The sequence below is a fragment of the Ischnura elegans genome, chromosome 2 (assembly GCF_921293095.1).
Source record: "Ischnura elegans chromosome 2, ioIscEleg1.1, whole genome shotgun sequence".
In the NCBI taxonomy this organism is placed as follows: Eukaryota; Metazoa; Arthropoda; class Insecta; order Odonata; family Coenagrionidae; genus Ischnura; species Ischnura elegans.
This window is the reverse complement of record NC_060247.1, coordinates 115,949,214-115,973,456: the sequence shown is the minus strand read 5'-3', so window position 1 is coordinate 115,973,456 and position 24,243 is coordinate 115,949,214. Positions and strand designations below refer to the sequence as shown.

Here is a 24,243-nt window from a genome sequence, read left to right as displayed (position 1 = left end):
GCCCTGGAAGTGACAGGGTGTCAGGCCAATCAAAGCAGAAAAAACGTGCATAATTCTACGTTAATCATACGAGATCACTGCGATAGATAAGGATTTTATAACACCCAAAATCACTTCCATACTTTTGAATAATGATATATTCATGTATTATTTTACGTTCCCAATTTAAAGACGCTTAGTACTTAATTGAAATTTTACACTTAGTTAATGAAGGTCTCACTTGGCACCTCAAGATATTCGTCATAATTTAGAGTTGAATAGATAAGTACATGTTTTCATAAAGCCCAATTTAAAATGTAATCAATACATTGTATAACACACATAAGATAGGGAACTAGGCGTTGAACTGGAAAATTTTACATGAAATGAATTTGAAATATAGGATTTTGAAATTCCATATTGAAGCAAATTCATGAATAATTCTTGCATTATTCCAGGTACTAAAATTCACGCCTAATTCCCCATTCTCTGGGTTTTCCCGGTCACCGGACACCCTGAGTTCAGAGTGAATATGACTTATTGTTAGTCCAGAGCTGGCCCGCGGTCCAGGATGATCTCTACGCCCACCAATCCATACCAACCTTAGGATTGAATCACTAACTGAGTGAGTGATCTCACAATTGATGGCCATGCATGTTACGTTCCGAAACGAACTGCAGCGAGGGTCTATCGCACATGCGGGCATGCGTGAGACGAGGTCGGTCTAAATGAGGACGCATCACTCACGCACGACCGCTCGTCTTTTGTCTTTTTTCGTGACGCATTTCTAGTTGATGGGAGCTCACTACATCGGCGATAAGCGATGCTGCAAGCCATCACAATTACCGCCCGTTTAAAACTTAGTAGCCCAATAGCGCGGACGCAGATTATGTGAATGGGCGAGCCTATTCTTGAGAAGTACCGTAACATGGGGATGTAGATTGATAAATGCCGGCCTCGGTGGCGGCGGGGTTTAGTCCTCGCCAGCCAGACCGAAAGGTCGCGGGTTCGAGTTCCGCCTGGGTAGGTTGCCCCTATCAAGGGGCATGGATCTTCGTGAACGTTTAATAATGGTTAAATATAATGAAAATCCCAAATTAAAGACCAAACACCGCTGTTCTTTTGGCAGTGTGGCAATAAAAAAAGCAATTTTAGCCTGAGTCTGGAGTCCATTCTAAGTCTTTGCTTGCCTCAGTCCGAAGCGCTTCGCCTCACCTACGAAATTCCCCCACCACAGCGACTTTCCCCTCCTATCGCTGGAGTTCTGCGCATTCGGGGGCCACCAAGTTTTAACCACGCTGTACCTGTTTCCTTAATTATCCTTAGGCATTGCGCACTAACATTTTTGTCCGTACATTCTAAAGTGAGAATGACTTCAGTGGTGTCACGGCAACATTAGCATGACCGGTACGCAATTTCTTTAGCTTTTTTTTACCTGCATGTGAAATATTACTTTCTGTTAAGAAAGGTTTTCCCGGCGTATGAAGATGTTAAAGTTCTTTCGGGTTTTCCACCGGATGAGGTTCTCCATGTCTGCAGACGTTTCGATGGCCGTGTCGTCCATCGTCATCAGCCAAGCCCTTATGACGATGGACGACACGGCCATCGAAACGTCGGCAGAGATGGAGAACCTCACTCGGTGGGAAACCCGAAACAACTTCAACATTACTCTGTGTTTTTTATTAAAAGTTATTATTTAAATTTTATTACAAAGAAATACGAATGTATGTATTTGAAAATTTGAGGCACCCAAATTGATAAAAATGTTACTTGACCATTATGTCTTTTCTTAACCGGTTCAATGACACCACTGCATGACTTCGTGCAGTCATTACGAGACGTTTTTCATTTTACCGTCGATATCAGTGGCGGATTAAAAGTGGAAGGTGGGGGGGAGTCGGCCGCCCATTACCCCTGGAATTTTTGGAAAAATTGAAAATAAGATATTCTTTAAGATGACTCTCCTATGAAAGTTTTTATTTCACCAACTGAAGAAACGATGTTAAAAGTAATTACTGAAAAAGCCACTCATCTACGGATATCAGACCTCAGACACGTTAGCGCTGGGAGGTACTGCATACCCCAAACAACGACCCGTATGCGCCCCTAGTCAAAGTGGAGAAAAATGGAAAAAAAACTAACGTTTTCTCTAGGTTTAAAATGTATACTCATGCAGTTTTACCCTCAAAATGATTATAAGACTCGGTGGCTGCAAATATTGGTCCTATTGTTATGTATATATGAGTTAAAAGCCACAGTATTTAAAGTTTTAAGGGATATTTGGGATTTTTCACTGATGATTATGGCGGTGTAAAGAAAAAACTCGTGACATGCGTTTGTATAATACGCTGCACATTATACTTTAGGAGCAGCGTTGCATACAGGTTTCATCCAAAAATTAAGGTATGATCGCTACTTTTACTTTTCGAGGGCTAATGTTTTCTCCGAAGTGTGTACGCCCCCTTACAACTTACGTTATCCTCTGAAAAAATAGGATAAATAAAGTAAACTTGAGGAGCTTGGTAATATAGTGGGTATAGGCTCAAGATTGAGGGGTCCTGGGTTCAATTCCAGGATGAAGCCTTAGAGTACTTCAAATACAAAAATCCTGGGAGAGCCACGCTGCCCAGGGAAAGGAACTTGCTCCCTCACCTTGAAAATGCGAAATTCACACGCCCGTGGCTTAAGTCCAGCATGAGCTCTATCCCTCCAAATTCTAATATATTATATTAGAATTTATTTACAAATTTATATTAGAAATATTCTCATCTAAAGTACCAGTGGTGTCATGGTGCCGGAACGCCGTTCCTGCACTGCTTAACAAAGGACATAATAGTCAAGTAACACTTTTATCAACTTTGTTGCCTCAAAATTCTAATATCTGATATTAGAACTTGGTTACGAATTTAGATTAATAATATTCTAATCTAAATTCGTAGCCAAAACAAAAAAATGTAATAAAATGTAAATAATAACTTGTAATTAAAAAAACAGACAGTAATACTTCACTTCTGAAAAAAATTACGGAATGCGCTTTCCGGCAATGCTAATTTTGCCATGACGTCAGTGGAAAATGTTGAGTACCTGGATCCATACTTGGGAAACAGGAGAATGTTGACAAAGGCCTATCCTAGGTATCCAGAGAATGGCAAAACTATAGCGCACGAAAACAGAAATATCTCACGAAAAAGACCGGTCGAGGTATATTGATACGTTCTTATGATGAGCTTCCTTGGGAGGCTGGAAACCTCACTTTGTCACTCACGAACCGCGTTTATCAAAGCACCGTATCAAAGAGTATGCTGTGCGCAGTCACGCGCGCAACTAAAAAAATATAAATAATAGGGATGGTCGAATCGGATACATCGGATCCAAAGTCGCGGAAGACATCGGATCTGGAACGGAAATTTTAAATAATAGCTTCAGTGAATAAGGGTGGAAAGAGTTCCGATTCTCTCTTCGAATGCGCCATCGCATGCGATCCTAGTCCTACTCATGAACCGTTTTGTTTGGAAGCTCTCGCAGAGGTTACGTAATAAAAATATTAAAATGTGTATGAAAATCTAAAAAGCATTCCTTTGATTGTATATACCCAGAATAAACTTGAATAATTACTTCGTTTAATAGTAGGAGTTTGAAAATGCATTTGGATCCGAAAATATCCGATCCGAAAGATCCGGCTCCGAAAATCAAGGATCCCATCCGAATCCGGATCCGAAAAAAATCCTGGATCCGTCCATCCCTAATTAATAACAAAAGAAGAAAGTCGCTACAAAAAAATTATTTCCCCTGCCTCCATTCAACCTCCTATTTCTCAGGGATGTACGCTGCACACGCGTGATATATGAGCATTTCAAAGACGGCCTATTTTATAAAAATTCAAGTAATAAAAATTTATGAAGTAATAACCATACAGGACTAATTTTGGTGAAAAAACTGTAGTAAATTCATTTTTAAAACATGTATTTGACGATGAGTGTGATTCCGTAACACGTGAGGAAAAGGCAAAAAGCAAAAAAAGTGCGAATACATCTCAATATTTTCATAAGGTACCCCCCACTTTTCATGCAGGTTTCGACTGAACTAAACCGAAATATTCACGAAATACAACGAGAAATATCCAATTATTTTCAACACAAGCAAAAGATTTAGCGCCATACTTGACCCGCAATTAGGAGATGATATTGGTTTGAGTCCTCGGAGATTCCTAGCGACCTTTTAAAGGAAAAATCTTCTTTGAGGGTTCAAAAATCTTCTTAAACTAAAATTCGAATTCCTGGAACGAATTCCAAGCTCCCCCGTCCTTATTCTAAGGTTCTCAGATCTTGTTTTAATCGCTTTCCTCCGAGTTTTTGACCTTCCGAAACCTTAGAAAGACTCGACGTTTTGATGGCAACCGCGGAAGCCTTACTTTACCCCCCGGGCATAACCCCTTTATTGTGAAGGGCTGTGGTTTCCCGAGGTCGTTTCTCCGTCTCTTGCAAATGCCATTATTCGAGAGAAAACGATACCTGTCGCCGTTTTACGCACGCAACACTACGACATTACAAGGCGAAAGCATCACGTGGAAAACACTATTCGCTTGAAACACGCCACACGACTCATCTGGCATGGGTGAAATTCACTCACTCTCAAATTGTTAAGTGCTTATAAACACAGAGGTTGGCCATAAAAAACACCCCTTCACAACGCGCGAGCTCTTAGGGTAAATGAAAAAGAGAACTCAGCTGTTGAGGGGAAAAAGAGCACTCAGCTGCGAGGGAAACAAAGACAGAAGCAAACATTGATTCCTCTAACCCGATTATAATTATGGAAAAAGGATAACGTGAGCAATGAAAAATCTTAAAATTTATTATGTCCACAGGCTAATACTTCCCCATCTCCGTAACCGAGACGTTAATGTAAATTAAACTTTCAATCAAAATGTCAACAGATGCTTTCGTCGAAATAAACCAACCAACATGCATCGTGAGTCACATGATCCGAGATTTTGCCATTTCAATCTCGGTCGCACGCGAGGAAACAGAAAATCGCTCTCGCTCTTATACTTACTGGGAGGTTGGTACATCGGCAGAGAACGGATTACGTCATCCAAATTGAGCTCAATATTGCATTATCACGTGACGACAGCGCGAATCCGCGAGAGGATAATCCATGATTGACATCCGCAGTATATATATATATATATATTCAGGACAGTGGCATGGGCGTTCGTCCACTCCAGCCTCGTGATTTCTTTTTTATTCCCTTCGAATATAACTATTGCCTCGGGGACAATGAGCTACTGGATCTTCTATAGCGTAAAAGGTGAGTCTTCATGCAAAACTAAATATAACACATATTGGGCTCCAACCATTTACTTTGCAGGTTTTACAGTTTTTTTGCGAGAATTCACGCACAGGGAGACGGCAATTTCTCCACACAAAAATTCTTAAGCCCACCTCTCAGATCAAAGATATTAATAACGGCAAGCAACAGCCAAATAAATCATAACTCTAAAAACAATTAATGATACTGTACGGAGAATGAACCGAGAAACGAAGTACGAAATTCCACTTTCTTGGAGGAGCCCAAAATATATGCTCTTCAATCACCTATTTGCACGTCATCGAATTACGATCAGAACAATCTATCATTACGTAGAACTTAGGTTAGGAAAATATTTATTACCAATTAGATGAAAATAATTTGTTGATCAGACGAAAGAACGACATTAAGTTTGCTATACCATACGCTCACAACCACGCTTCTTCTTGAGTGACAAACAAACTAATGAAGAGACTTTACGTCAAATTATTGCGCGAAAAAAGTAAAAAATTCTCCACAGCATTATTATACTCTTTCACGCACATGGATACCATCTGTGAAAGAAAAAAAATATTTTGACGAAAAATGCGAAACGTATAAGCACACATTTAGTAGTCACAGAGGGACGAATTGAAAATAAAAACAAAATACCTATTGTATCATGAATACACAATCTTGTAGAAGTACGGAAATACTACGTTCTCAAGACTAAACACAATATTAATCATTAAATTGCTATAATTTTTCAACAAATGTAGTAAGAATATGCTCCCACTTATGTCACCTGTGTTTTTAGAAAAAGCTTGCAATGAGACGGAGGACCAATGAAGCGAGCCAGGCTTGGAGTCGGCTGGCAACCACACTCAAACGAGGCTACATATAATTGTCTCATTTTTACGTCTAAACTTTGTTTATCCCATTCACAATCCCAACCCAACTAGCTAGATTGGCTAGTTGCTACTCAACTAGCCAATCTACTCAACTAGCCAATCACTTTCTTAAAAAAAAAATAAGACTTTCCGGGATAACGTTGTTAAAAACCTCGTAAAGTTAAAAAAACGCGTGATAACACCTAGAAAGGCTTTAAGCATACTATGTTGGGAAAATAGAATAAATGATCATTAAAATATTCAGATTTAAGAACGGTCAAGTACCTTGAGAAATAGGCTTAAGGAATGAAAGAATACTGAAGTCTTGGAAGAAGGTTTTACGCGAACAGAGAGGGAGAAATAGAAGAGGATTCATGGATTAGAAAGAGAAGGTAAGAGTGAAAGTCAAACCGCCGAAAAAATTGAAAATAAATAAATCGCCAAAAAATACCAAACATACATATACACTCGTTCGCTCGCTGGGAGGGCAGAGCCCTATAATACTCTAAAAGAAATGGCCCGAGGCCTTTTCTGGTCACAATTTTTGCTGAAATCTATGACGCAACAGCGCATCTTCCTACGTTGTTGAGATAATAGTAATTCAAGAAATACCTAGTAGAATTGAACGAATTTGCTAACATTAAAAGTGCTACGATCGGTCTGAAGATTGGTTTACCGACGTAGCACGTGATCTGGATTAGAAAAATTAAATTTTTGAAAAATATCGATTTTTTGGCCCCCAAATAGTAGAGGCATAGGAAACACTGTAATAGAGGGAAAATGCTGTGTTTCGACAATTTCTCCTTGGGTTTCAGACGATTTTAGAAAGGGTCGATTCCATGACTTTTTATCGTATCTCGTCTCGTTCACCCCTAAAATTTGAATGAGTCAGTCCGTCGTCGGAAGTGGGTTTTATTCTCCATAGATACATATATATTAACGACTTCTTCTTCGTTTAAGGCTTCCACAAGTATTCTTATGAAAAGTATGGGACCTACGGGACATATCCATGCACTGCGCTCGCGTGCTTGGAACATCTGCCTCCTCCAAAGGGAAAAACCCATTATCTTTCGCAAAAAATACCGAATGAACTAATCGCACGCCTTTCAAGGAAAGAAGATCGTGAAGCGATGCTACACAATCGGCTACGTATCACTGCGGTGGAATAATCAATGAATCACTGCCCACTCACAAGGAAATTTTCAGCAACCTATGATATCATATTTAATAATGTGTACTTACCAACGTCATAGCTTACTTGTCAAACGATAAGGCAAGTGTACAGATTATGGAAATAAAGTTAAAATACACTGACAACTTATAATTTGGCATGCGGACACTTGTAATTAACTTCAAGCCGAAACATTAAGGCATACAATTACAATTCGACTTTCGCCGAGTAAAAACCTACTTAGATCAAGAATTATCGCAGGCTTTCCCGGCGTATAGAATCGTGGAAAGTTACTCGGGAATTCCACCGGGTAGGGTTCTCCAACTCCATCTCGGCCGACGTTTTGATGTGCGAGTTGTCCATCGTCATCAGGGCGTACATCGAAACGTCGGCCGAGATGGAGTAGGAGAACCTAACCCGGTGGAATTCCCGAGTAACCTTACACCATACTTAGGGTACGAAACTTCAAAAGTGATCGAATGGAAGAACCAAATCCTGCACAGTTTGAACTACAAATGATACATTTTCCAGGAAATTACCTGAAAAAAATGGAACCAAGAGGGGAATGTGAGTATATTGTTCGATTGAAATGGTTCCACAATGAAATCGTAGTGAACAGCATGAGGTGTCCCCTATAACTAGCACAGCATACTCTAGCAATACTAGAAAGAAACTGTGAACACTAAACAATGCAAAAAATAACCAAGCAGAGTGACTTTATAACAAAAACAGCTAAGCGTCATGACTTATTAAAAGTCTCCAATTAACATAAAACTTGGGATATCCTCTATTTGGGGTGCTCCAAAAGCAAATAGTAGGTCAAATACTTAAATATACGACAAATAAGGCTAATATCGTTGTAACAATTGTCACTAATAATTGCATAAGCCACTGGAAAAGCCATCAATAATGAAACGAAATTTCACTGCTCAGAGTGACTCACGAGTCATGTTTAACGATTTAAGACGTGGTATATGATCCGATTTATACATTTATGTGCGCTAAGTATGAGTATCACCTCATAGGTTACCGAGATGTGGCAACGCAAAAACATAGTACGATATATGGTACCGTGTAAATGCCTTAAGTTATGAAACTCGTTAAAAAAATGACATAGCAGCTTCTGCGAGGAAAATAAAACCATGTCTTTCTTTCTCTTCCTAAATTTATACTTACTCGTACACTTAAAAAACAGTATGAATTGCAATAAATAGTAAAATAATAAGCTTTCCATCTCCCGGATTTTAAAGCGTGGGTCCTGATTAGGTTAGAAATTAATATTCCGCGTCATTTCTAATTCACCGATCAAAATCTCTTAAAATTTCTTCTAATAAACCTAATTAGCAGCAATTAAGACGCTTAAATCTCCGATCGGAAATTCATGTTTTTTTATTTTTAGCGCATTTTTGGGAAAAGCATGACTTTAAATCTCATTCAGTTTTAAAATTGTTCATAAGAGACTCGAGTCTTCTTGAGGAAACTTAAGTAACCGATTGGAATAACTGAGGATAAGACTGAATGGCTTCTTAGCATTTTTGATCTTTTGGAAAATCTAATATGAAAAACCTTTTGACTAGAGGAGAGTAACTACAGTTAAGCCCCAGTTAATGTGAAAAATTGGCGTTTATGAGGAAAGTCGCGAGACGAATCACGCACTCACGGTTCTTCAAGCTCTATCGAAGGCATTTAACTTATCCGTGGAGAGGACTAAAGCAAAAGGAGAGGATGGCCCTATAAGGGTTGGGGGTGTTGGGGGGGGGGAAAGGGGGGGGGGCGCTCTTCTTCGCTGGAAGTGCGTTTATAAATAGCCGGGGGCTGTGAATGGGAATGGGGAGGAGCACCTGCTACTGCCGGTGACAACGGGATATCGACAAATGGAACGCCCTTAGTCCACCACGCGATCCAAAACAAATTCTCCTCGCAAATGTTATTTTGAAAAAGATATGTCATAGCAGCCGAAAGAATCGCGTTAAATTAATCATCAGGTTTGGCGAATAAAAGCAGCTAAGTAGTTGTTTGCCAACGTTTCAACAGTTACATTGTCATCTTCGCATTTTATTACAAATCCAAAACATCCTAGAAACGCGGCAACGTCAAAATAAGAGGTGATAATAGACGTGAAGAAGCAATTTGTCATAAATTCTCTTTTTTAATACGTTACAATTTTTTACCATGATGAAATACGCTGGAACTCTATTGGGGCGATAAAAAAACTATTTTGTGATTAACAAATTAGATAAAATTAACATTTCAACTGGTAAACAGGAAACACAAAAAATTTAGTAAAAAAAACAAGTAGAACACTTAAAAAATGGAAAAAATCATAGCAAACGACAGACGACATCCATCCCAGTACATAATTATTTTTTACGTCAACGGATTGGACCCGAACGCAGCGGCCATTTAAAATAGGGATTTTAATTCAATTCCACTAAACCTAGCAACTAAAACACTAATCAGGCGATACGCCTAGGATAAACACACCAAATATCAGCTTTTTGTCAAAATGAAACTTTTTTAAAGCAATAATCAACATTTTCGGGATGCTTAAGAATAGTTCTGCCTTTTGAGGCAGCATAAAAAATGAAAGTTTCGAATGCAGTTTCTAAAAAATGAGCGAGGAAAATCTATATTTCGTGGCCCGAAGTCGAAGAAATACAATGAGAAGAGGATATTTGAAATTTTCACTAAGGTGACACTAGTGCTCCGTTCCGCGGTATAAACTCCTAGAAAAGCCACCAATGAGCGACTCAAAATTCAAATCCCAATATTTCCTTGCATTGGTTTAGATATAATACGAAAATTTTCCAGTAAATTTACAGGAAAGTTAAGAAAATGCATGCTAATCTGAAGTTTACAAGGAAAATGGGAACCCACCGCAACGGTCAGTCAGCAAACCCAACCTTCGATCACTAAGCATAAAAAAGTTATGATTCGTTTTTGTCTATTTATAGGTTAAACCCCATTTGCAATATTTGGAGACGATTGATTTATAGAATCATACTTCACACTGTGCAAATTAAGAAATTATAAGATAATTGATTACAATCATAATAATGTTCACATATGCAAGCAGGTTAAAGTAAGAATCTATAATTACCATAACTTAAATTTACGTAAAAGAAACTATTTTTTTAGCATTATGACGAGAAAGTTTCTGTGGTAAAATGTCCCTAACTTTTTAAAATCAAAGCAGTATTTTTACTATACGAGTTGATTTTAGTATTATTTTAATCAAGACCCGAGTATTATTTCGAACCGTAAGATAGTATTGCGTAAAATTACATTTTGATTACCATAGCAATTTGCATCCGGGTGTTCATAATTGGTCATGTGCCCATACAATTGCAATATTTTCGAGAGAAACTTTTAAAGAAATGAAGGCGCAACTTTTTAAACTACGGTAGTTCAGAGAGAACAATGAAAGGGGCATTTTAACTCGTTAATTTCGGGAAAACGAGACACACAACGTTTCCGGAATAAGTTCTGCGATCTATCGCCACGACGAATTCTAACGGGGGATACATCAAGGAAGCAATATGGCAGGACAATGGGTGATAATAGGAATGGATCGAATGGCTGCCGGCCTTTAAGTAATTTCTTTCGCGCCCCGACCCGAGCGGTAGTTATAAATATGAATAAGGGTCAAAGATTTAGTGTCAGGTACCAGAGAGGGGGATGACATCTTACCCCTCCGTATAGAGGAACGGGATATGCTCCGACGTAAGTCAGGAGAAAATCGTGTATTACAGCTCTAAACAGTGAAAACTATCTCCTATTTCCAACTTTTCGGAAGAAAGCAATGGGGTGGTTCGCTTTTTTCCACTGTCGATTACATTTTACAAATTATGAGACCCTATTTTTTTATCTGTCGCCAACAGGGGCGCAGCTAGGAATTAAGGCTGGGGGGGGATTAGGTGCAACTAATATCAAGGTGTGTGGGGGTATGGTATACCCACCAGGATAAGGTTAAAATAAATGGTTCAAAATGGTGAGTTTTACGGCTTTCTGAGGGATATTTTATTAATCCGTACACTATTCTATATTAATATCAATTCAATTAAGTAAAATGGATTAAACTTAAACATTTCTATGAGCTCTGGGGGGGGGGGGTTTATCCCCCTAACCCCCCGCACCCCTCGCTGCGCCACTGGTCGCCTACGTCTTCTACCATTCGCGAGAAACATCGATGGCCTAACCCTTCCGCAGACAACTTGATGAAGTCACGTGTCCCTACCAAGCGGGTCACTGCTTCTAATTGTCAGCCATTCCTCCCTTCCTCGTATCGGCCTCGTGGGTTTAGAAGTTATTTACACGCTTTAAAGCGATTCCACTTCTCAATGGCCGGTTCTTCATGAGCGATTCAATGAACCACAACTGAATCACGTCAGAAAAAAATCAGCCTTCTATAGGATGTAATTGGGCCTCCTCTTTGCAGTCCCTTTGGTCCTTTTGGGCTAACCAATGCGGCAGAATTACAGTAGGAAATTACTTCCGCTGCCATAGTTTTCGCGTTTGCGCTCGTTGCCATTTAACCTGAACGGTGAGCTGTGCAGTCTTATGATGAAAGGGTGCTGTCTAATTATAAAATATTTTAGCCAGGTGAAATAAATACAAAATACACACTTAGAGCTTACCAACGTATTTTTTTGCAATACAAGCATAAATTGGTTAATACCTCGAAAAAAGAGATTAAGTGCTGAATTGCGCATAACGTCAGTTTTTCTCAATGCATGACATGATTCTATGAATTTACAAACTTTTTTCCTGTGTGGTGGCAATTCTCGCCATTGATTGTTTGCAATTTTAAACGCAATTTATGCAAAAGATAGTATGGGTTGATAAAATTATGTTTACTTTATTAGATAGGTAAACCATGGCCACATAAGAGCCGATAAAAAAGACACAACTTTTAATTTACGAGCCAACCTCCCCGAAACTTCCCTTCACTGTTTATCGACCGTCGATGAAATTGAATCACAATAAATCTCAACTCTGCATTTTTTCATGAAAGTAATTGATATTCTTACCCTAAAAGAATGTACTAAAAATGTTAGGAGAATTACGCGAGAGAGAAAAAAAATCGTTTGAATTTTTGACAATGCATTGACCGATTCAGGCTACCAACTTAACCTGCTAATAACGCACAAGAACTCATTCTCCCCTCCCATAGAGCGCCCCACCGCGGATAGTTATAAATATGAACAGGGGCGAATATACTTGAGAGAGAGAGAGAGACAAGAAAAGATGTCGTGGAGGAGAGGGAGGGGGGACACCGGAAGCGGATGTGCTCCCTATGTTCGCAGGGGAGAAAGAACAGGGTCGCCCACGAATATTAGAAATGAGGATCCTCAAGTCTGCCTCTAAATGTGTAGTCACCGACCGCGCATTTAAATGGGTTCACATAAGTCGCCAAAGTGATCCGAATGTCGCGGGGAAATAAGGTATAACTAGGGGTTTTAACCGAAATTTATGTACATGATGATATGATCTATAAAATTCATTACTTTTAAGTGCTATTCTTCGCAATTAGAAAAATTGTACTGCAAAATATTGGAAAGAGGCGGACCGCGTTGCATTCATTATCGCGCTGCGGGCATTTTTGAAATTCGATTAAAATGCGACAAAAGTGGCAACAGAAATCACTCGTCGTAAAAAAAATCCTCATGAAAACACAAAACAACATAAAAATCAATAAGTAGAAAACCAAGCAGGGGCGTAGACAGGAATTTCGTTCGGGGGGGGGGGGGTCCAAAACCAGGGGGGAAAGTTTTAATAAACGGGGTTCTACATATTGGGATTTATACTAATTTTAACACTTTTCATAATCGACAAAAACTTCATTTGTTAAAGAAATATTTTGTAAATTCGTGATTTTTCAATATTTTGTTTTCTTTTATGATAAAAAATTATTGAGTTTTTATATTTCGGGGGGGGGGGGGGTCCGGACCCACTGTACTCCCCACTGGCTACGTCACTGAAACCAAGACACCAAAACGCAGGAGGGAAACCAACTGACCGACATTGACCTCAAAGGAGAGACATCAGAACCAAAGGTATTATTCACCAACCTCAGGAATACCATTACTAGAACGCGGAAAAATCTTTAGTTTACAGTAAAAGTGGGATTTAAGGACTTATAAATATATAAATTCACCAATTTCAACAAATAAAACGTTTCAAATTGCTTCATAAGGAGACTCTTCGAGACTATGTTGGCATTTTTCGACGTGCCGAGACTTGATTTCGATGAAAAAGACATTTCCGGGACATTTTATTTAATCTTAATAAACATTTTAATATTTGATGTAGTGATCACTTTTGCTCAACAAACGACGTACCTGCCGATCCAACCACTCTTATACGAAATGGCCCTAGGGGCTTTCGATTACGTAAGGTCCTGATGAAACGGATGACAACGGAATAAATCTCTAAAGAAAACACATTCACACAGCTGCATACACAGCTACTTGCGCAGGGTGTTCCCGCGTTTCCTCATGTCTCGGGCGAATGCAGCGTCATGAAGCCATCCCGGAGGATTTCTCCTTTCGCTCACAAACAACTTACTTTTAACACAATCAGGTAGCATAGGAAGAGGAAAATACTCATCTAATAGAGTATTCGCTGCATATCTTTTTATTCAAATCATACCCTGAAAATTGCATATATTCTTGTACACAGGCAGCATAGGAAATAAACCCTTTTTTAAAGAAACTGAACATAATACGACACCCATTCCGACTTCTCAGATTTCGAAATCCAAATTGGCTCCACATTAAAAAGATGCCATTCAGAAAGTAGTTGTAAAATCATGAAGCCTTTATCATATTTAGCACCTTTACCCCGAAAAACTCCATCATCGCGTTTACTTCAATAATAAGTATACAGGTAAGCAGTATCTAGAACAAAATACGACGTAATAAAATATTCAAGTTAAGGCAAATGCCCACAAATTCTGCCAATTTGCTTAAGGTAGTACCAAGATTCCTGAATTTAAAGTCCTTAACTTTTTCCGGACAAAAATCTTCATTCCTCCCAACACTTACACAATCTTCTCAGAACGAGTACATGTCAATTCCATATTAGAGTGTAAAAAAATATATATTTTTTATGAATTCTTTTTTACTGTAAACCCTAAGAAATTTTCCTAAAACAAGGATGAAAACTGTTAAATATCGACCCGTATCGTACGAAATTCCAAAGGAAAGTTACCGCGTCAAAGCCGCAAGCCCTCAGCCAGCCGTCAGCACGGAGGGCGGGTTCTTTTTCATTTGCGCCTCATTACATACATTTTCCCTGACGCCAAAGACGTGATTCTCAGGTAGTTTCCCTTATCTTCCTGATCTTTTTCAAATCCCCTGACTTTGGCCTGACGGCTCTGACCTATCAAAAGCCTGCTCATTATTACAATGGCCGCCGGCCACTAAAGACAAATGCCCAAAATCAACAGAATTACGTATACTTCTATTTGCAGGTAGATTTATTTTGCAAATCATTCATTCAGAACGCCAAAAGGCCATCAGTAAAAGCCTTTTTTTTCAGATTTGTGAAGAAAAAAACCCTTCCTTCTCCACAACTTTGTTGGAAGGGAAATGAAAAGAGTAGCTAAAAGAAACATTGGTAGATCTGACTCTGCACAAGAAGATATACATACGTAATTGAACAGAATTTCTTAATTTTCATGTAGAAATGTGCATATGCAGATGATATTTCACTCAAAACGAGGAAAGCGCACGGTAAAATATAAGCATACATGGGAAAAATACCATTAGCACTTACCTTTTTATACAATTAAAACAATTTTCATCCAAAGATCGTTCCGCAAGGTTTTGTCCGCTGATGGCAATTGTTAATATGACCCAACGATCTGTTCTCAGATTTTTTTAAATTCATAAACCTTTTTCTTTACCTTGAAAGTAATTGAACCATAATTCGGAAATTTCTGAAGGACTGCAGCACATTCTGTATGCGTCAAAATATTTCTTAAGTTGGAAATAATATAAATCCAAACGCTTCTTTTTCACGTTCCTCGTATTACATCAACTAGTCTTTAATCATGGGAATTTGATAAGTATTAACAAAAGATTGACGTCAACCTTGGTATGAAGGATCGAATGCGAATATGAACGAGAAGTAAATGAAAAATCGATTTTAAAAAATGTTCAAAACATCTTAGCAGCTGCTCTGTATTCTTGTGATCTGCCGTTGAATGAAAATTTATAATTAAGAGACATCAAGATACATGGACATCGAATCTAGATAAAGGAATGATATGCTGTAGTAATTTTGTTTTTTTGAGGATCAATATCGTCTAGTACCGACACTGGTATCGTCAAGTATCAAAACTTAGGAGAATAATTTCAATAATCCAAGCTCATATGGAAAGACTTGAACTTTATTTTGACCACAGTGAACCAGCATAGGTGAGGTTCAGACGCAAGGCCTGCGGGAATCATCAATCCAACATGTCTAGTCTTTTCGTCCAACCCTCAATTCCCAAACTTATACACGTATCAACTTCATTGTGCGAAAACGCTGCTAGATTCGCTACGACACATTTTCATTTTCCCAGGGACAGAGTTTGCCACTTCCTTTCACCAATTTAAAACGCGCAGGACTACCTTTCTTGCAAGCCTCAAGGGCAAAGAAGCTTTTATCTCAAGAGAGTAGTGGGGGTCATGTCCCCAATAACCCTCGCCCCACCGTATCTGACGCTACATCAGCCTTTTTTTAATATGTAAAAAATAAAAAATGTATTTAATAATCAATCCCAATATTCCACCGCTCAAAATTCTGTTTCCTACAACTAATTTGGTTCACAAATTGAATTATAATAAAGGTCTTTCGTGTGGTGATTTCGCTCAATTATCTTCCACTTTTTGTCTAGCTGCAACCTTATGCAAATGACCAATTCTAATATAAACTCTTCAGTAAAATTTCAAGATTTTGAAATAAATTACTCGAAATGAAATTAAATAAATTTTCTTCCGATATGAGTAACGGACATCATACGTCCGACACCGAAAGATGAAGACTGCGTTCGACACTATGGATTATTAAGAAATTATGGAAACTTAGTTGAACTGCACTTATTTTTAAGTTTCAGACGCGGGATATGTACTAGCTTAAAGTTGATCCTCTCGGTCGCGAGAAATACGATTTATATACATTTTCGAATTACAGTCACTCTTAACTTAGCTCTTAAATTAGCCTTCAAACATTACATCAATTTGGATCAAGAATACGACGGGTATCTTCAATAAAAAGTCTGCTTGGTTGCAAAAGCAAAAAATTCCTGAGAAATTCCATAAGCAGAGGTATAAAAAGCAAACAAAAATAAACTATTATTTACTGAAATCTAGGTGTAGTAGCTTTTCGAAATATATAAGAATTCATCCACCGAATGTGGAAACGAATAATTGTGTCAGAGGTTACCTCTTTAATAGTATTTACCTTATTAACACTGTCACAACATTTAGACTGACAAAAGAAATGGAGAATTATGTTTTTTTCTTTCATTAAGTTCATTAAAACTGAAGAACCAACATCTCTGATATCGTATTTCTACCAAGTTAAGATGAAAACACTTAAATATTTTTCAGACTTAAAAAAAAACAACTGTGACTTTCATGGTTACTTTTTTTTAGGAAAATCGATAACTTTTTTCGACGATCAACTAATTGCTTACGTTAGCTTGTGAAATTAATTTTTCATCGAATTTCACTTAATTTAGGCAGGTTAACATTTTGGCTTTTTATTTTATTTCTTTTTTTCGCCATAGAGAGTAAATTAATTATTATACCGCGGAGTAAATGCCGCTGCCACTGAGAGCAAAGCCAACAGAAAGTAAACTTTACCGTAAAACAAATAATTCCTACCTCTTTCTCCCCCAACCCCTAATTCAATTATGGCAATAGAAGATTTGTTTGTAATACACAAATGATAGCCACTACGCCATTAAGGTTTTCACAATTTCGAACGAATTTCCGTCCCACAAATCAACTCATATGATATGGACAGTCATGTCACAGACACGATAAGTATAAAACTTCTCTCAGTGAGAAATCAATGCGAATTGAATTTGATAAAGAGATAAATTTCTAAGTGCATCGCTCGCGTCGTAAGATTCCCGCGCTTTCGGTTTTCCTTTTATCTCTTTAATCTGAACTGAAATGTCCAAATCCTCAAACTTCTATGACGAACGTTGATCACTAGGCTGTTATTGTTCTATATATTTATTTCAGCTAAGTAGAATTTGCAGAGAACTGACACCAACTAAGTAGTTCCCGTAGGTTGAAAAATAGAACGCCCATCCCGATTGGCTATTAACCATTCTTTTAAATGCGATCCATAAAAACCTATATATAAACACTGCATTTCATTATAATTTATTTGTAATTCAAACTAACTTTTTTGCCATCTTCATTCTATCCAAACTCTATAATTTTAGAATTAAGGAAGACTTTTAGTTTCTGACGACAGCAGGAGGAAGCTAAGAGGAATTTCTGATCAAACTGCAATTTGCGCAAACATTTTTACCATTTGCGTCTCATTAAGCTTATTCATTGTAGATTAAAGTCATTTTTTTAGTTTTTTTTACGATACTACGAGGTATTGTGTCCGCAAACCTGTCGTTTTCCTCAACTCTCGTTACTCTACACGGAAATTTGGGTTTTGAATGAATAAATAAATACGAAAAGCAATGATACAAATGTTTATCGGAAAAATAATTATAATTTCAGATGAAAGTTTTTCTCGTTTTCCTTCAAAGCCTTAGAGACTTTTTTCTGGACAAAAATGGAAATGATTCTGGAACTTTTTATCCTTTATCCTAGTTTGATAATGCGAATTCGAGGACTAGGTATAACTTGTAGTCAGTAAAAAATTTCATTTAATGAGTATTTCACTAAATGCCGTTGTAAAATGCTTAGTAATTCCTCATCGCCGAAATATGAAACTGAATGTAACGGCATTTATATGAAGGCTAATGGTTATATATAAATTGGCGTGTATATTTACACATGCTTCACAGAGGTCATCGAGTTCAACAAACGTTAGAATATAAAATCCCAATGTGCTGGAAAGTCCAGTTGCCTCCGCTTGTCTTGGCCGCCTCTTGTCTGTAGGCGACCTAAGGACGACTCAGAAAAATTTGGCTTTCTTCCCACCGTAATGCGAAACTCCTGCTAGACCTAAAATGCTAGGTTTTCTTCGCAAGTGGGCCGTTTTGGCAATGCGAAGGAGTTTAAAAGGTTTTCTGGTCAGGAAGACATGCAACGATCTTTTAGCGAGGACAAATTCGAGTTGCACTAAGCTGTGTAGACTCACTGTCGCTCGGATTGGTATGGAACGTATAAGCAGTAAGGGAAGGTCGATTGTGGAGAAGTAGGAAGAAGGCTGCGCATTAGATCTTGTGGACCCGAGTTTTGAAAGTGGTGACACATACCTACCAATAGCATTAAAAGCACTGAATATCTTAAGTGTCACTCTCGGAAATTAAAATCTACTGGTAGATATGACCGATATGATCTATCCTCCTCTCTGATATGACCAAGGCCGGAACCAGATTTGTTCTGGGGGGGGGGGGGGGGCACAGGGGCCTAGCAGGCAAACGGTTTTCTTATACTTGAGATTAAAAAACAAAATGCAGCAATTACTATGCGAAATATTCTCTTTATTTTAATATGAAAGTTATTAATATTTCATTAAATGATTAATGATCCGTTAAAAAAAACGACCGTAATGATCACTGAATTAAAAATCTTGTCTAAATGTTTTAAGCGTCTGGAGGGGGGGGGGTGCACCCACCCCCCCTAAATCCGCCTATGGATATTACCAAATCACTCCGTCGCACTATCCACTCATGTCACATCACTATCTCAATCATTCGGAAACAACTCAACTATAAGGAAATTCAGTTACCATGAGACATAATTATAAAGAAGACGGTTTATATGTGGGCACATTCCTACGTGATAACAGAATAAATGTCATCAAAACATACAAAAACCGTACCTAATTCCCGCCTACTTCCGTAACTTATTTAAATTTTCGGAAAGGACTCGAAAAGTTTGGTGCTACTATTTCAGTTAAGTATTGCCCTAATCGAGTACGAAAACTTTTTACAGTGGTCATTTTTAACGGGTACTTTATCTTGAACCAGTGACCATTTTTCCTATGAGGGTGTTGCTTTTTTTCTCTGCCAAAAAGTATTACAAAATCCCAAAATTTTATAAATGGACATCGCTATTTCTCCGACAGCCAATAGGTAAATATTCTTCCATAGTGACGCATTCGGCGAATTGCATACTTATCAATCACATTTAGGACTCCTCGTTAGTTCACTTTTACTTCGGATGTTATTCGTTAGGCATGACCGGAATTCACACACCAATAAACTAAAGGGAGTCATGTATCTTGAATTGCTGTGGATTTTTTAACTTGCTCACACATTACTATAATTTTCTCAGAAATTAAATGATTTTCAAATACAATGAAATGCCCTATCTTTCCAAAAGAGAGGCCACGCTGATATAGTATAGTATAGGAGTAAAACCATAAATGAAATTGTTAAGATTATTTTTCACCTTACACAGGAATATCATTTGTGATTAATATTCTTATTATAATTAATGTTTACTGACAGACTACCCATTACGGATTGCTTTACATGCTACAAATTCTTTTTACTTATATCACACCCTACTGTCTCCTTTCCCCATTTCCTTCTCCAGCATACTACCCTCCCATCTATCCGCGAATTCTCTTTTCTTCTCATCCTCAGTATACAACCATTATTTAGCCTATCCCTAAACTTATTATACACCTTACTTTCTCCTCACTTAGCTCACCCACCATGACTAGGACTTCCTCGTTCTTCTCCATCAGGGGCGGCGTAAGGCTGTTGTTTTGGGGATAGATGTGGTTCATTATTTTCCATGCCACCTTGGAGGTATGCAATAGACCGAAGCTGTAATGCGTTAAGGTCGTTTTACACGGGGTAGGAAATTGCGCAGGTTAGAACTGCATTAATTTCTAAAATGGCGTGGCATTGTACGAATGAATGAACGAAATTAGAACAGGGGCTATTTTTCCATCTCACGTCCACGCATTCTCGCATATGTTCTAGCAATTCAACTCTTTACACGACGTAATTTTGACTGCGCCTTCGTACACACGTCAGATTGTGCAAGTACGTGCCCAGGGTAAAAGGGCCTTTACAGGTCTGATATACGTAGAGAAGTGACTTTAATATTCTCATCAATTACCATCACGGATTTATTATGTCATTTTCCGGTCTGTTACGCTTGGCTTGGTGGCCTTAAAAGGCTTCTTTTTCATAAAAAAATTGAAAAAAAAATGATTACAATCGATTGAAAAAGGCGTTTAAAACAAATTCATATTTAAACTAGAAAGAATAAAATATTGGAATAATAATGTTGCATGTCCTTTCGGGAAAAATTAGTTCAATGCAAATGTAATCTAATCCCCGATTAGCGTTCGACTTCAAAATTCTCAGATTAGAACCAGATGAAAATGAATGGTTACGCTATTACTTGCTCGCCAGAGGAAGTCTGAGTTTCCATTTTCGACAAAATTGACATTCTTATTTATCGCTTAGCTGCAGCATAAATTTTAACGATTTAACCAAACCATACCATCCCTGAATTTAAACCAAAAGCTTCCAGGGTCGAATTCTGGAGGGTCGCCACTCTTTCCTTAGCTTTAAAATGTTTTTTTATGAGTCGGCGTTGCGCGTATCCCATCGTTTTACACTTCGCTATTTCGCACGTTTTATGTGGAAATGGTTGGTGACCTTAAAAGGCTTAAATAAAATTGAAAAAATATTACAATCGATTGAAAAAGGCGTCTAAAACAAATTTATATTTAAACTACAAAGAATAAAATATTGGAATAATTAAAAATTGAAAAAAACACGTTTTTATTCTCACCAAAAAGAAGAAAATAACTCAACCTGCCTTGGTCCAAGGCCCTACGAATAAATTTTACACATGAGAGACCACTTGTTCAAAACCAAAGACGTGGTATGCATAAATTTCCACGTCTTAAATAAAATTCCTTCTCCGCAAATATTCATCACAATAATAAAACAAAAATCTTAAATACACGATGATGGATTTATATCACTCCAGTGTAAAATGTAAATCGAATGCGCATCACGATTTTGGCTTTGAACTTGTAGTCTTTCATTATCTGTAAAATTTAAATGAGGGAGCAGGGGCTAAGGCAGAATGGCTTATTTTCTTTATTTTTCTTGGAATAAAAACGAGTCTTTTAATTATAAATTTTTAAACTTATTGTAATTATATTTAAACCTTGTGAAATAAACTCAGTGCAGAGCCAATTTAAATATTAACATCTTTTCGAAGTGTTTCAGAAATTATTTAGCCCGCCGCCGCCCCTTCATTTACCTTCTATATTCTTTAACCGCTACTGCTCATTGTTTCCATTCTCCATTCCCACACCTCCCGCCTATTCCTATCCTCATACCGCAACGCAAAAATTTCCGCCCCATAAAGCGCTTTGCTCCATATCACTCATCCCGGGCCTTTTTTCCTTTGCGCACCTAAACAAAGACCATCTCATCAGCACTGTCCTATTCATACCTCCCTTCTCTGCGAGCGATATTCTCTCCGTAATATCTTCGTCCGATTTCCTCTGATCTGCTGCCCAAATTGTTAAATTGTTCCACTAACTCAAGTTTGTGGCTCTAAATAACTACGCAGACCTCTGCCACTCATTAGCGCCTGGCAGTCTATCTCTCGCCTACCGATATAAACTAAGAATAACACTCCATTCCCGAAATATTTAATAAGGCCCCAAAAAATCCTTTATCCACAACATCTTAATCGTCCTAAGGCGTAATCGTCCTATTAATGGCGTAACTAGAAAGGGAGGGGATATAGAAGCCCCCCAGAACCCTAAAATAAGGTCGTATCCTTCAGAAATTTTACTTCTTTGAAATACAGTGATGAAATGTTTAAGTTTTAATATGGCCTCTTCAATTTATTCGAATCAGTAGGTAGTTTATTTGCATAATTAACGGATTCTAACCGGTTTATTAATTTTTAAGAGCCAGTACGGTACAGGCAACCTACTTAAATTAATACAACTAGGCCTCGCACTCACCATATGAAGCAAACTTTCGTGCAATATAACCCGTTGTGGCGTGCTGTTCGATGTGACCCATTCCCCTTAATCTAAGTCCTCACGTCCTAGTTACGCCATTTAGCTCTACAGCATACTTTTGTGGTTAATTCCAGTAAATTGTTCAGGCGATAGTGAAATCAGAAATGAAAAATAAAATCTGCTGCAAAGTGAAGCACAGAGAGACGTTGTGAGAATAGAGGCGCAGTGGTCGACGTTGTCCCTGCGGGTAATCAGGTGGGCGGGCGGGGGCGGAGAGAGCCCGGGGGCTGCGCTGCCGGCCGTCGGTTCCCATGCCCGTCACCCCCCGACCTCTCAGGGAAGTCCGACGAGCGATTTCGAGCCCGCTTGTCAAGCAGTTAACAGGAAACCAATTATCAGAGCAAACATATCACGAGATGGTACTCAAATCAATACACGATAATCGGTTGACTAGGAAAAATTAGCGAGAGCGATCCACGTCTATCAAATATTGGCGAGCACTACGGACTTCGAAAAAAACAACATATTTGAAGCGATATCAAAGTCCCACCACTTATAACATACGCATGTGATAAAGAAAATGGATAACGGTTCATTGGCCAATGAATAATAACTACACGCTGCCATATGAGGACCAAGTTACTTACCCACTCTCAGCCCAACAACACATTGCAGGTTACTTGCGAAAACGAATAAGACGCCAGCAAAAACAAAATATTTACTATATTCTTCAAGTCTTTCACAGATTTTTCCGATAAAACCATTACACAAAGACAAAATGGCTTAATGAACTATACAAATAACATGGAAAACCTACACTACGGCTACATTTTACACCACGAACGAATCCAACTCTATGGGACGAATTAAATCAAACTAGACACAAAATAAATTCCCTTTAAAATGCGTGAGAAGTGATGAATCGCATAATCTCAGTTCTAAATATCTCAGTACATTATTTCATGATAGAATTAACCCCCAGCCGGATTGTCTATCTTGGAATTTAGCACAATCAATAACCAAGGCAAATACTATTACAATATCTCCAAAATATAGCAATTATAGAGAAACAGCAAATAATAAACAAATTAAGAAGGATTAATAGAAGAGCATGATACCGTTTAACCATTGAAAATATAAAAATACAAGTACTCACCAGCATTCCATGATTAAATTCGTACAAATACGTGAAGTGAGGAAAATCCAAGAGAAGACAAGCAGAAAAGCCAATCCAGATGAATATTTTTAAGATAGAAACATTACACTTATTATCACAGCGATTTAATTTTCTGTTCGGGCCACTTCACAATGTATTCCGCCCAAAGTCTGACTACACCTAGAACAACACGAACAGCACCAACAACACCTACGCTTTCACGCTCCGAGATGCTCAGCTTAAAATTTCAGAATGTCGATCGTAGCGCTACTGGCTATTGTGGATATTTGAACAACTACTAGGATAAAATCCTTCTCAAATGCGCGAAACCACGCGGGAAACCCCTCTAAATTTAAACAAATATCATCACAATTATCGAGACAAGAAACTAATAATTTTATATATTGATAAAGCGTGAGTAGAGAGGAGATACATAAAAAATTATTTCCAGGAGTAACGTTTTAGAAATTTTCCATCATGATAATACAAAATAGATGCCAACATTGTATGATAAAAAATATATGATATCCACTGGATTTTTTTCATTCGGTCGGGGATTATCAGATACCCAAACGTTCACTACTTGGCAACAATAATTCAAAACATACAAT

General features: G+C 38.1%; 1 protein-coding gene across 1 annotated transcript in view; it reads right to left on the bottom strand.

The window, feature by feature from the left end:
• LOC124154459 (alpha-(1,6)-fucosyltransferase) overlaps positions 1–23,855 on the bottom strand; it is a 49,909-nt gene extending 26,054 nt beyond the window's left edge. Inside the window, exon 1 of the mRNA XM_046528206.1 lies at positions 23,633–23,855. The gene's annotated coding sequence lies outside the window, so the exon portion shown is untranslated. The remainder of the gene's footprint in view (positions 1–23,632) is intronic.
• Between the last annotated feature and the right edge of the window lie 388 nt (positions 23,856–24,243).